At 47.8% G+C, this 12,153-nt stretch overlaps 1 protein-coding gene across 10 annotated transcripts in view; it reads right to left on the bottom strand.

Annotated features, from left to right (window-relative positions):
• Positions 1-12,153, bottom strand: part of NTRK3 (neurotrophic receptor tyrosine kinase 3) — a 956,517-nt gene that overhangs the window by 553,097 nt on the left and 391,267 nt on the right. The window lies entirely within an intron of this gene.

Below are 12,153 nucleotides of genomic sequence, written 5' to 3'. Positions count from 1 at the left end.
GCCATATTGGTGAAGAATTGGGCAGAGTTATTACTATAACATTGGGCTCAACATTTAGGCTGGGTTCACACGTAACGGAACTCTCGCGGAAATTACCGCGAGAATTCCGGAATTCCATTCCGCGGGAAAATCGTATTTTAAATTCTCATGATTTTCCCGCGGAAAAACTAGCATTTTGCAAGCGTAATTAGCTTGAAGAATTGCTAGCGTTTTCCAAGCGATCTGGAGCATCGCTTGGAGAACTGATTGACAGGTTGGTCACACTCGTCAAGCATAGTGTTTGATGAGTGTGACCAACTTTTTACTATTGAGGCCACCTATGCGGCATCAATAGTAAAAGATAGGATGTAAAAAATACTAGAAAAAAAAATATTGTTATTCTCACCTTCCGACGTCCAGCGCAGCCTTCCCGCCTCTCTCCACGCTCCCGGTCCCAGTAATCCTTTGCGCGAATGACCGCAATGACATCTGTTCTCGTGGGATTGCGACGTCTTGCGGTCATTCATGATGACGTCGCACGAATGACCGCGAGACTTCGCGATCCCGCGAGAACGGACGTCATCGCTCGCAAAGGCTTACTGGGACCGGGAGCGTGGAGAGAGGCGGGAAGGCTGCGTGGGACGTCGGAAGGTGAGAATAACAATATTTTTTATTTTAAATTCAATTTTTTTACAGGGATATGGTACCCAAAGCCCGGAGGACAGTCTCCTCTCCTCCGGGCCTTGGGCACCATCTGCAAATGTTCTGCTTACTTTTCGCATGGTGTGCACAGCCACATGTGGAAAGTAAGCAGAACAATGCATTCCTATGGGTGCGGGATCGTCGTGATTCCGCGAAATTAATGAGCATGCTGCATTTTTTACCGCGAAGCGATTCCGCCGGGGTAAAAACCGCAGCATTGCGGAATCCCATAAGAATGCATGGGATGCTTATTTTTCGCATTTCCGAGGCAAAATCGCGCTGTTAAAACCGCCGCGGAAATGCGGAAAAAACGCCATGTGTGAACTCAGCCTTAGTATTTTCATCACATTGCTATAAAGACTACAAATATTTCTTTATGCATTATGTAACCCATGCATTTAGATTAAAAATGAGTAGAGTTGAGCGAAACGGGTCGAAAAAATTCAAAAGTCGCCGACTTTTGGCAAAGTCGGGTTTCATGAAACGAAACCCGACCCTAGGATGAGGTCGGCCACGAGGTCGGCGACTTACGCGCCAAAGTCGCGTTTCAAAAGTTTGTTTTGCGCTCTTTTTCAGCCAATCAGGATCCACGGACACTGTGGGCAACGTGATGACATAGGCACGGGTCACCACCATCTTTCAGAAGGGCATGCAAGTGATTGGCTTGCTTTGGTGGGCGTCACAGGGGGTATAAAAGGGCGTGCATGCCGACCGCCATCTTACTTATGCCGATCTTAGTATAGGGAGAGGTTGCTGCTGATTCTGTAGGGAGAGCGTTAGGCAGGGAAGAAGACAAAAAAACTGCTTCTGCTGCTAGCGATTTGGCCTGTACAACACACAAGTCACTGTGTGTGCAGTGCAAGGGGAGGCTATATAGTGGTGTATCAGTGGTGTTGGTTGTTGGGCTGCCTTTTAAGGCTTCCTGACACGCTGGCATTGCTGTTTACCCACTGCTCCGCAAACTGCTTTTTTAAAAGCAATCCAATCTCCCTTATCCTCTCGTCACTTTGGTCACAGGCAGCTGTGCCATCGAGCGTGTCACATAGCGCTCAGATATCAGTGGGCCTCACACCATCCACAAGTGTCCAGTGTCCAAAAGTGTACGCAGAGATTCAAAATCTCCATTATCCTCTCGTCACTTTGGTCACAGGCAGCTGTGCCATCGAGCGTGTCACATAGCGCTCAGATATCAGTGGGCCTCACACCATCCACAAGTGTCCAGTGTCCAAAAGTGTACGCAGAGATTCAAAATCTCCATTATCCTCTCGTCACTTTGTCACAGGCAGCTGTGCCATCGAGCGTGTCACATAGCGCTCAGATATCAGTGGGCCTCACACCATCCACAAGTGTCCAGTGTCCAAAAGTGTACGCAGAGATTCAAAATCTCCATTATCCTCTCGTCACTTTGGTCACAGGCAGCTGTGCCATCGAGCGTGTCACATAGCGCTCAGATATCAGTGGGCCTCACACCATCCACAAGTGTCCAAAAGTGTACGCAGAGATTCAAAATCTCCATTATCCTCTCGTCACTTTGGTCACAGGCAGCTGTGCCATCGAGCGTGTCACATAGCGCTCAGATATCAGTGGGCCTCACACCATCCACAAGTGTCCAGTGTCCAAAAGTGTACGCAGAGATTCAAAATCTCCATTATCCTCTCGTCACTTTGGTCACAGGCAGCTGTGCCATCGAGCGTGTCACATAGCGCTCAGATATCAGTGGGCCTCACACCATCCACAAGTGTCCAGTGTCCAAAAGTGTACGCAGAGATTTAAAATCTCCATTATCCTCTCGTCACTTTGGTCACAGGCAGCTGTGCCATCGAGCGTGTCACATAGCGCTCAGATATCAGTGGGCCTCACACCATCCACAAGTGTCCAGTGTCCAAAAGTGTACGCAGAGATTCAAAATCTCCATTATCCTCTTGTCACTTTGGTCACAGGCAGCTGTGCCATCGAGCGTGTCACATAGCGCTCAGATATCAGTGGGCCTCACACAATCCACAAGTGTCCAGTGTCCAAAAGTGTACGCAGAGATTCAAAATCTCCATTATCCTCTCGTCACTTTGGTCACAGGCAGCTGTGCCATCGAGCGTGTCACATAGCGCTCAGATATCAGTGGGCCTCACACAATCCACAAGTGTCCAGTGTCCAAAAGTGTACGCAGAGATTCAAAATCTCCATTATCCTCTCGTCACTTTGGTCACAGGCAGCTGTGCCATCGAGCGTGTCACATAGCGCTCAGATATCAGTGGGCCTCACACCATCCACAAGTGTCCAGTGTCCAAAAGTGTACGCAGAGATTCAAAATCTCCATTATCCTCTCGTCACTTTGGTCACAGGCAGCTGTGCCATCGAGCGTGTCACATAGCGCTCAGATATCAGTGGGCCTCACACCATCCACAAGTGTCCAGTGTCCAAAAGTGTACGCAGAGATTCAAAATCTCCATTATCCTCTCGTCACTTTGGTCACAGGCAGCTGTGCCATCGAGCGTGTCACATAGTGCTCAGATATCAGTGGGCCTCACACAATCCACAAGTGTCCAGTGTCCAAAAGTGTACGCAGAGATTCAAAATCTCCATTATCCTCTCGTCACTTTGGTCACAGGCAGCTGTGCCATCGAGCGTGTCACATAGCGCTCAGATATCAGTGGGCCTCACACAATCCACAAGTGTCCACTGTCCACAAGTGTGTGCAGAAATTCTAAAACTCCCCTGTCCTATAGACACCTTGTACCTTGTTTTACATTACTATATAGTTTGTTGGATTTTGTCTACATTTCTACCAAAAATGAGGAAGGCTGGTGGAAGAGGCCGTGGAATTGGGCGGGGGTTGGCAGCTGGTAATGATGGTGTTGGTGGTGGATCTGATGGTAGTGGCAAGAGCAAAATAGGACCGAATGCAGGAGGTGCTGACCCTGCGTCATCGTCTGGCTACATAAGGCCTCGAACGCTTAGTTTTCTAGGAGTTGGCAAACCGCTTTTAAAGGCAGAGCATCAGGAAAAAGTTTTGTCTTACATTGCTGACTCAGCCTCCAGCTCTATCGCCTCCTCTTCTTCAGTTGTAAAAAGTAAAAGCACTGAGTCGTCATTGGAGGCTCATGTTCATGAACCACACCTTTCCTTGTGTCCTTCACCCCAACCAAGATTGAAGGATGACGCAGGCCATACTACTGATTACTCCATGGAGCTGTTTTCACATACCATGCCTGGATTATCAAGTGAAATGGTGAATTACCCAGGCCAAGATGAATCTGACATGGAGTGCACTGATGCACAGCCGCTGATGGATGATTCTGCTGGTACATTCACTCAGAGCACTACATTGTCCTCGCAGTGTACAGAGCCAGATTCTGACCCTGATGAGACTCAGGTGCCCCTTACCGCACACTATACCACCATACACGGTGACACAGAGGAAGGTGCACATGACATAGAAGAGGAGGTGATGGATGACCCAGTTGTTGACCCAGATTGGCATCCATTGGGGGAAGAGGGTGCTGCTTCCAATAGCTCAGATGAGGAGCATCCACAGCAGACATCAACATCGCAACAGCTGTTATCTGGCAGGCCCGGAGCACTCCAAAGACAGGTTCCAAACATCAAAAGAGTTGCTGGACAGCTTGTCCAGAGGGTCAAAAGATCACAGCGTGCTAGGCCGCAAAATGTCTGCCAAAGTAGGAAGAGTGCAGTGTGGCACTTTTTTTAACAAAATCCTCATGATCAGGCCAAGGTTATCTGTAAGAAGTGCGCAAAGACCTTTAGCTGAGGGAAAAATCTGAAAAATTTGAATACCAGTTGCATGCTTAGACATTTAACCAGCATGCACTTGCAAGCGTGGACACAACACCAAACCTCAAGTGCCACATGTGCAACTGATCACAACGAAGGTAGTCAGCAACGCTACTTTGTTTCCCCCACTGTAAGCCCACCGGTTAGCACAGCAGCAAATGTTGTGGTGTCGTTGCAAGGCCACAGCAGTCAGGGAATCCCACTGTTATATCAACGAAAGACTGATTCTAGGCCATCAGAAAGAACACCAACTCCATCACCATCATCAACCCTCTCTCAGTCCGCCCTGTCCACCGCAACTTCCACCATATGCAGCTCTCAATTCCAGCTCACCCTCCCAGACACTATGAGTAGGTCAAGAAAGTACTCAGTCTCTCATCCGCGTACACTGGGTTTGAACGCCCACATTGCCAAACTAATCTCGTTTGAGATGATGCCCTTTCGGTTGGTGGAAAGCACAGCTTTCCGCGAACTCATGGCCTATGCAGTACCACGCTATGACCTACCCAGTCGCCACTTCTTCTCTCGCAAAGCCATCCCAGCCCTCCACCATCATGTGAAAGACCGCATTGTCCATGCACTCAAGCAGTCAGTGAGCGGAAAGGTGCACCTCACAACTGATGCATGGTCCAGTCGGCATGGCCAGGGCCGTTACGTGTCCATCACTGCGCACTGGGTTAATGTGGTGGATGCAGGGTCCACAGGGGACATCGGTGGTGGGACAGTGCTGCCTAGCCCACGGTATAGGAAACAGTTGGCTGTAGGCGTTCGACCCTCCTCCTCCTCCTCCTCCTCCAGAAGCGAAAGCTCGTCCACAGAGCGCAGTCGTACGAGCACTCCATCTGCAGCTGCCACTGTTGCACACGATGTGTCCCCCTATCGAGCAGCTAGTGGAAAGCGTCAGCAGGCTGTGTTGCAGATGATGTGTTTGGGCGACAGACACACCGCCGAGGTGCTGGCCGAGTACTTGAAGCGACAAACTGAGTCATGGCTGGGCAGTGTACATCTTGAGGCAGGCAAGGTAGTTAGTGATAACGGGTGTAATTTTGTGGCAGCCATAGCCCTTTCAAAACTCAGCCACATACCTTGCTTGGCTCACACCTTGAACCTGGTGGTGCAGTGCTTCCTCAAAAATTATCCGGAGTTAACAGCCCTGCTCCAGAAGGTGCGAAGACTGTGCGCGCACATCCGCCGGTCGCCTGTACACTCCGTTCGTATGCAGAAGCTGCAGCGATTGCTCCACCTTCCCAACCACCGCCTCATTATCGACATTGCAACAAGGTGGAACTCCACCCTGCACATGGTGGAGCGGCTGTGCGAGCAGAGGCAGGCCATAATGCATTTGTGGGAGGATACACGGCCAGGCACTTTGAGAGCAGACATGGAGTTGACAGGCGTGCAGTGGTCGAAGCTGAAAGACCTTTGTAAAGTCCTTCAGTGTTTTGAGGAATGCACACGGCTGGTAAGCGCAGACGACGCCATCCTAAGCATGAGCATCCCACTTATGCGTCTGCTCATGCAAACTTTGACGCACCTTAAGGAGCAGGCGTCTGCAGCCAATGTTGATGAGGAGGAAGAGGAGGAGGGAATCCTTGATGACATTCAGCCATTGTCTGCTCAGGGACCTCTCCTGGACGAGGTGGAGGAAGAAAAGGAGGAGGAGGTGGAGGATGATGGGGATGATTACTTAGGGGAGGAGGATGCATCTCGTGGGGCAAGTGAAAATGTTGGCGTGGCAAGGTCTGGTACAGGGTTTGTGCGTGACTGGAGGGATGTGGATTTGCCAGAAAGTGCTCCTTCAACCAGCACTCGCAGTGCATCATTGACACCGGGAACATTGGCCCACATGTCAGATTATGCCTTGCGGATCCTAAAAAGGGACCCCCGCATTGCCAAAATGATGAACGATGACGACTACTGGTTGGCCAGCATCCTGGATCCACGCTATAAAGGCAAATTACAAAACATCATGCCACAGGAGAACCTTGACCTAATATTGGCTAATAAACAAGCAACTCTGGTAAATCGGTTGCTTGAGGCATTCCCAGCACACAGCAGCGGTGATGGTTCTCACAAGAGCCGTACGGGCCGGGGGCAGCTTGGCAGAGGTGTTCGTGGTGCACACAGCAGAAGTGGCGTTGGAGACAGGGGTTTCATGACAATGTTGTGGACTGATTTTTCAAATACCGCTCACACAACTGGTAATACTGCATCGATGGAAAGTGACAGGAGACAGCAGTTGTCAGCTATGGTTACAAACTACTTTTCCTCCCATATCGATGTTCTCCCACACAGGTCATTCCCCTTTGACTATTGGGCCGCTAAACTGGACACCTGGCCTGAATTGGCCCAATATGCCTTACAGGAGCTCGCTTGCCCAGCTGCAAGTGTGCTATCGGAAAGAGTCTTCAGTGCAGCTGGATCAATCCTGACAGAAAAAAGGACCCGTCTGTCAACCCAAAATGTGGATGATCTAACCTTCATTAAAATGAACCACGCATGGGTTTCCAAGGATTTTGTCCCACCTTCCCCTGATGACACATAGTGTGACAGAAAAATGGGTTGCTTTGGTCCACCTCTTCCTGGTACTTCACCTATTTCGCCTTTTGCATCAGCTGAATGTCCAACATCTACATATGCCACTTTCTAAAACTCCCTAACTGTGCTGCCTCCCCCCCCATGGCCGGGGTCACCACCTACCACACGACACCGTGCGAGTGCCGTTGCCCTGGACAGGTGGGTAGGCCGACTCTTGGGCGCGGGCACTGGCACAGGGTCCCTCATAGTGCAATCAAGTGTCTCTGACGGTGGTGGTGCACCAGTGCCAGTGCCAGTACCGACGCCCACGAGTGGGCCCCCCTTGCTTGGCCAGGGCCCCAGCATTTGCAATCTTTACTTCTCCCTGCTCCTCCGCTGTGTAATCTGGGCCGTCAAATCCATACTGTGCCTGACACCGTCTGAGCCTGCCTCCTGAGACATATATTTTGAATGTGTACGCTATCCATACATGTTATCCAGGGATACGGTACCCTTTCTAACCTTTGTGCAATTACGTGCAATCCATACTGGGCCTAACACCGTCTGAGCCTGCCTCATGCTGTATAGACATATATTTTGAATGTGTACGCTATCCATACATGTTATCCAGGGATACGGTACCCCTTCTAACCTTTGTGCAATGACGTGCAATCCATACTGGGCCTAACACCGTCTGAGCCTGCCTCATGCTGTATAGACATATATTTTGAATGTGTACGCTATCCATACATGTTATCCGGGGATACGGTACCCTTTCTAACCTTTGTGCAATGACGTGCAATCCATACTGGGCCTAACACCGTCTGAGCCTGCCTCATGCTGTATAGACATATATTTTTAATGTGTACACTATCCATACATGTTATCCGGGGATACAGTACCCTTTCTAACCTTTGTGCAATGACGTGCAATCCATACTGGGCCTAACACCGTCTGAGCCTGCCTCATGCTGTATAGACATATATTTTGAATGTGTACGCTATCCATACATGTTATCCGGGGATACGGTACCCTTTCTAACCTTTGTGCAATGACGTGCAATCCATACTGGGCCTAACACCGTCTGAGCCTGCCTCATGCTGTATAGACATATATTTTGAATGTGTACGTTATCCATACATGTTATCCGGGGATACGGTACCCTTTCTAACCTTTGTGCAATGACGTGCAATCCATACTGGGCCTAACACCGTCTGAGCCTGCCTCATGCTGTATAGACATATATTTTGAATGTGTACGCTATCCATACATGTTATCCGGGGATACGGTACCCCTTCTAACCTTTGTGCAATGACGTGCAATCCATACTGGGCCTAACACCGTCTGAGCCTGCCTCATGCTGTATAGACATATATTTTGAATGTGTACGCTATCCATACATGTTATCCGGGGATACGGTACCCTTTCTAACCTTTGTGCAATGACGTGCAATCCATACTGGGCCTAACACCATCTGAGCCTGCCTCATGCTGTATAGACATATATTTTGAATGTTTACGCTATCCATACATGTTATCCGGGGATACGGTACCCCTTCTAACCTTTGTGCAATGACGTGCAATCCATACTGGGCCTAACACCGTCTGAGCCTGCCTCATGCTGTATAGACATATATTTTGAATGTGTACGCTATCCATACATGTTATCCGGGGATACGGTACCCTTTCTAACCTTTGTGCAATGACGTGCAATCCATACTGGGCCTAACACCGTCTGAGCCTGCCTCATGCTGTATAGACATATATTTTGAATGTGTACGCTATCAATACATGTTATCCGGGGATACGGTACCCTTTGTAACCTTTGTGCAATGACGTGCAATCCATACTGGGCCTAACACCGTCTGAGCCTGCCTCATGCTGTATAGACATATATTTTGAATGTGTACGCTATCCATACATGTTATCCGGGGATACGGTACCCTTTCTAACCTTTGTGCAATGACGTGCAATCCATACTGGGCCTAACACCGTCTGAGCCTGCCTCATGCTGTATAGACATATATTTTGAATGTGTACGCTATCCATACATGTTATCCGGGGATACGGTACCCTTTCTAACCTTTGTGCAATGACGTGCAATCCATACTGGGCCTAACACCGTCTGAGCCTGCCTCATGCTGTATAGACATATATTTTGAATGTGTACGCTATCCATACATGTTATCCGGGGATACGGTACCCTTTCTAACCTTTGTGCAATGACGTGCAATCCATACTGGGCCTAACACCGTCTGAGCCTGCCTCATGCTGTATAGACATATATTTTGAATGTGTACGCTATTCATACATGTTATCCAGGGATACGGTACCCTTTCTAACCTTTGTGCAATCACGTGCAATCCATACTGGGCGTGAGAACGGCTGGCGAGCTGTTAAGCAAGCTACAGCACCTGTCCAGACAAGTACAGGGATTCCCTAGCGAGGAGACTTATTTGATTGTTTTCAATGTTGGGACAGCAATTTTTGGGGAGCAATATACTCTGGAGAATGATAGATGGGGCCCACCATACACTGGAACATTCCAAAGGTGGACATCAGACACTGGAGCAGCATTTACAGGGCCCATTATACACTAGAGCATTAGAAATGGGGCCCATTATGTTTGGAGCATTATTTGGGCCCATAAGACAGTGGAGCTTCATCCATGGGGACCAACATATACTGTAGCATTATGTGGAGCTCATCATATACTGTTTCAAACATTATATGGGACCAATGATTTTGTATGGAGAAATAGATGGGCCTCGTCATGAGATGTAAAAAGTGAGGTATTTTTCATTGTACTATACCGCTATTTCTCTGCCGTATCGGAGCATGATAAGTTGTGGCATGTGTTAAAGGGGCGCTCTTTCGCCCAGGGCACATGAAAACCTGCAGCCAGCCCTCCCCCCCACAAATTTAGCCAAATAACCCCCATTTTTCAGTGCGTAACTTGTATTATGAAGTTAATTAAGGTTGACAAGCTTAAGTAAGAAGAATTGATGCTTTTGGCATTCAAATGGGCACTGTAGGTGTGTTTCCTGTCCTCCTCTCACTGCCGACTTTTATTCCCCATTGACTTACATTGGGTTTCGTGTTTCGGGACGACCCTGACTTTTCCCTATAATCGGACGATCTTGCTCGACCAGACTTTTGGAAAAGTCGGGTTTCACGAAACGAAACTCGACCCTAAAAAACCAAAAGTCGCTCAACTCTAAAAATGAGTAATGCTTTCTATTTCCAATAGTACTTTTACCAGATCACTGATTAACAATGAGGTAAAAAGCAGCAGGACCTCCAGTAATTGGCTTATGACCAGGCAACTTTTATGACAACAGCTACTGAATTTATCAAGTGAACAAATCATTTAAGCAGTAACTGCTGTCTTAATTTTTATTTCCTAAATTAATAGTACATGTCAAAATAGGTAACTTTGTAATATGTATTATGAGAGAAATCTGCTTCTTTCTCCTCGTGGACTGATCATTCTTTTTTAAATTTCTCAATTCCCTGGTAAAATTTGTATTCAGTGAAGACAGATTGTTACAATATTGAGATAGGAGATGGAAGTTGGTGCTGCTAAGATCCTATGCTAAGAGAGGGAAGCAGGAGGGAGGAGCTCTGCCTCTGTCTCCCCGAATCTTCTTCCCCTCCATTTTGCATGCAAGATGGCAGTTGCTACAAAGATTCTACTTCAGTAATGTAAAAGTCTGTCTTCACTGAACACAGATTTTACCCTAGAATTTAGAACTTTGATAATGACCAATAACATGCAAACATGAAATATATGAAATTGGAATTGCATTATTGGTCTCGAAAAAAGGAAAAAAAAACAAAGATTCCTAGTGCATAATTTGGCCATTTCATGTATGCCCAGCAGCCACAACAAGGCAGTCTTCTTTGCAGAGAACCTAACCTAATGTGAGTCCTCTCCTGGTCTGACAGCCTACATTTATATGGGTAGTGGTACTAAAACTGGTTGAATCCAGCAACTCTGTGAGGTTCAGAGTAGCATTCCCAAGACTTAGAAAAAAGAGCTTGTAAATGCTGTACTGTTTACTTAGAAGATAGACCACCTCTGCTAGATGCAGTGCTGGCCAGTAGTCTAAGCAAAGAGAAGCAAACAACGAAATTGAAAATCTCTATGTTGTTGAGACTAGAGAGGATTTTTAATTGCAAAGTAACTTGTTTTTACAAGCACTTTGTAATTTTGCCCATTTATGACATTGCGAAAACCCCATTTAAAGAGGTACTCTGGGGAGATAAAAAAAAAATGTTTATTGTGTCCCTGCCCTCATAAACTATAAAGATGAGATGGTCAGTGCAGTATTATTTTAGATTGCTAAGAAAAGCCTGTGATGGGCTGAAAAGTCCTAATTGGACTTGCACTGGTATGAACAGCAATTATTAATTCAAATCATGAGTGCGGGATTTACTTCCTCTTTAGTGCAGTTTTATGATCCTTGAAACCCTTGAAATTCCATGTGACAGGATCTGCCCCTCGCTGCTCCCCCTCCCATCTGGAACATTAAATCATACACATTGTGCTGCTCCCGCTATAAGAAACAGCCAGCCTGAGAAGAGGGTGTATGGCCATGCCCCCTGTTCTCTGCAAGGTATCAGCTACTATCACGAGACTAGATGATAACAGTGGGACACTGCACACTGCTGTAATGCCCCAGACAGGGGGGTGGGCAGTGCAGTAAAGAGCAGCCACTGTCACACCCGCCCCCTGATAATGTTTCCCTGTCTGCAGTCAAAGGGGAGAGGAAGTGGCCTGCTCCTGGATTTTAGTAGCAGAAGCCGGCCCCCTGATAATGTTACCTTTACTGCAGGGATACTAGCAGTGAGCAGGCCAGCCCCTCTCACCTCGGACTGCAGTCAGGAAGACATTGTCAGGGGGCTGATGTGACAGAAGTTGCTTTTCACTGCACTGCTCACTCCTCTGTCTGGGGCATTACAGCAGTGTACAAGCTGCCCTCTGTGATCAGCCAGTCTCCTGATAATCACTGATTTCAGAGAAGAGAGGGCATGGCCATACCCCCTCTTCTCAGGCTGGCTTTTTCTCACAGATGGAGCAGCACTTCGTGTATGATGTAATGACCCAGATGGGAGGGGGCAGTGAGGAGCAGATCCTGTCACAAAGAATTAGTAGGGTTATAAA

The sequence above is a fragment of the Dendrobates tinctorius genome, unplaced genomic scaffold (assembly GCF_039654945.1).
Source record: "Dendrobates tinctorius isolate UK_male_01 unplaced genomic scaffold, ASM3965494v1 ptg000022l, whole genome shotgun sequence".
Lineage (NCBI taxonomy): Eukaryota > Metazoa > Chordata > Amphibia > Anura > Dendrobatidae > Dendrobates > Dendrobates tinctorius.
The sequence above is the reverse complement of the archived record's forward strand: the minus strand, read 5'-3'. Positions and strand labels throughout refer to the sequence as shown.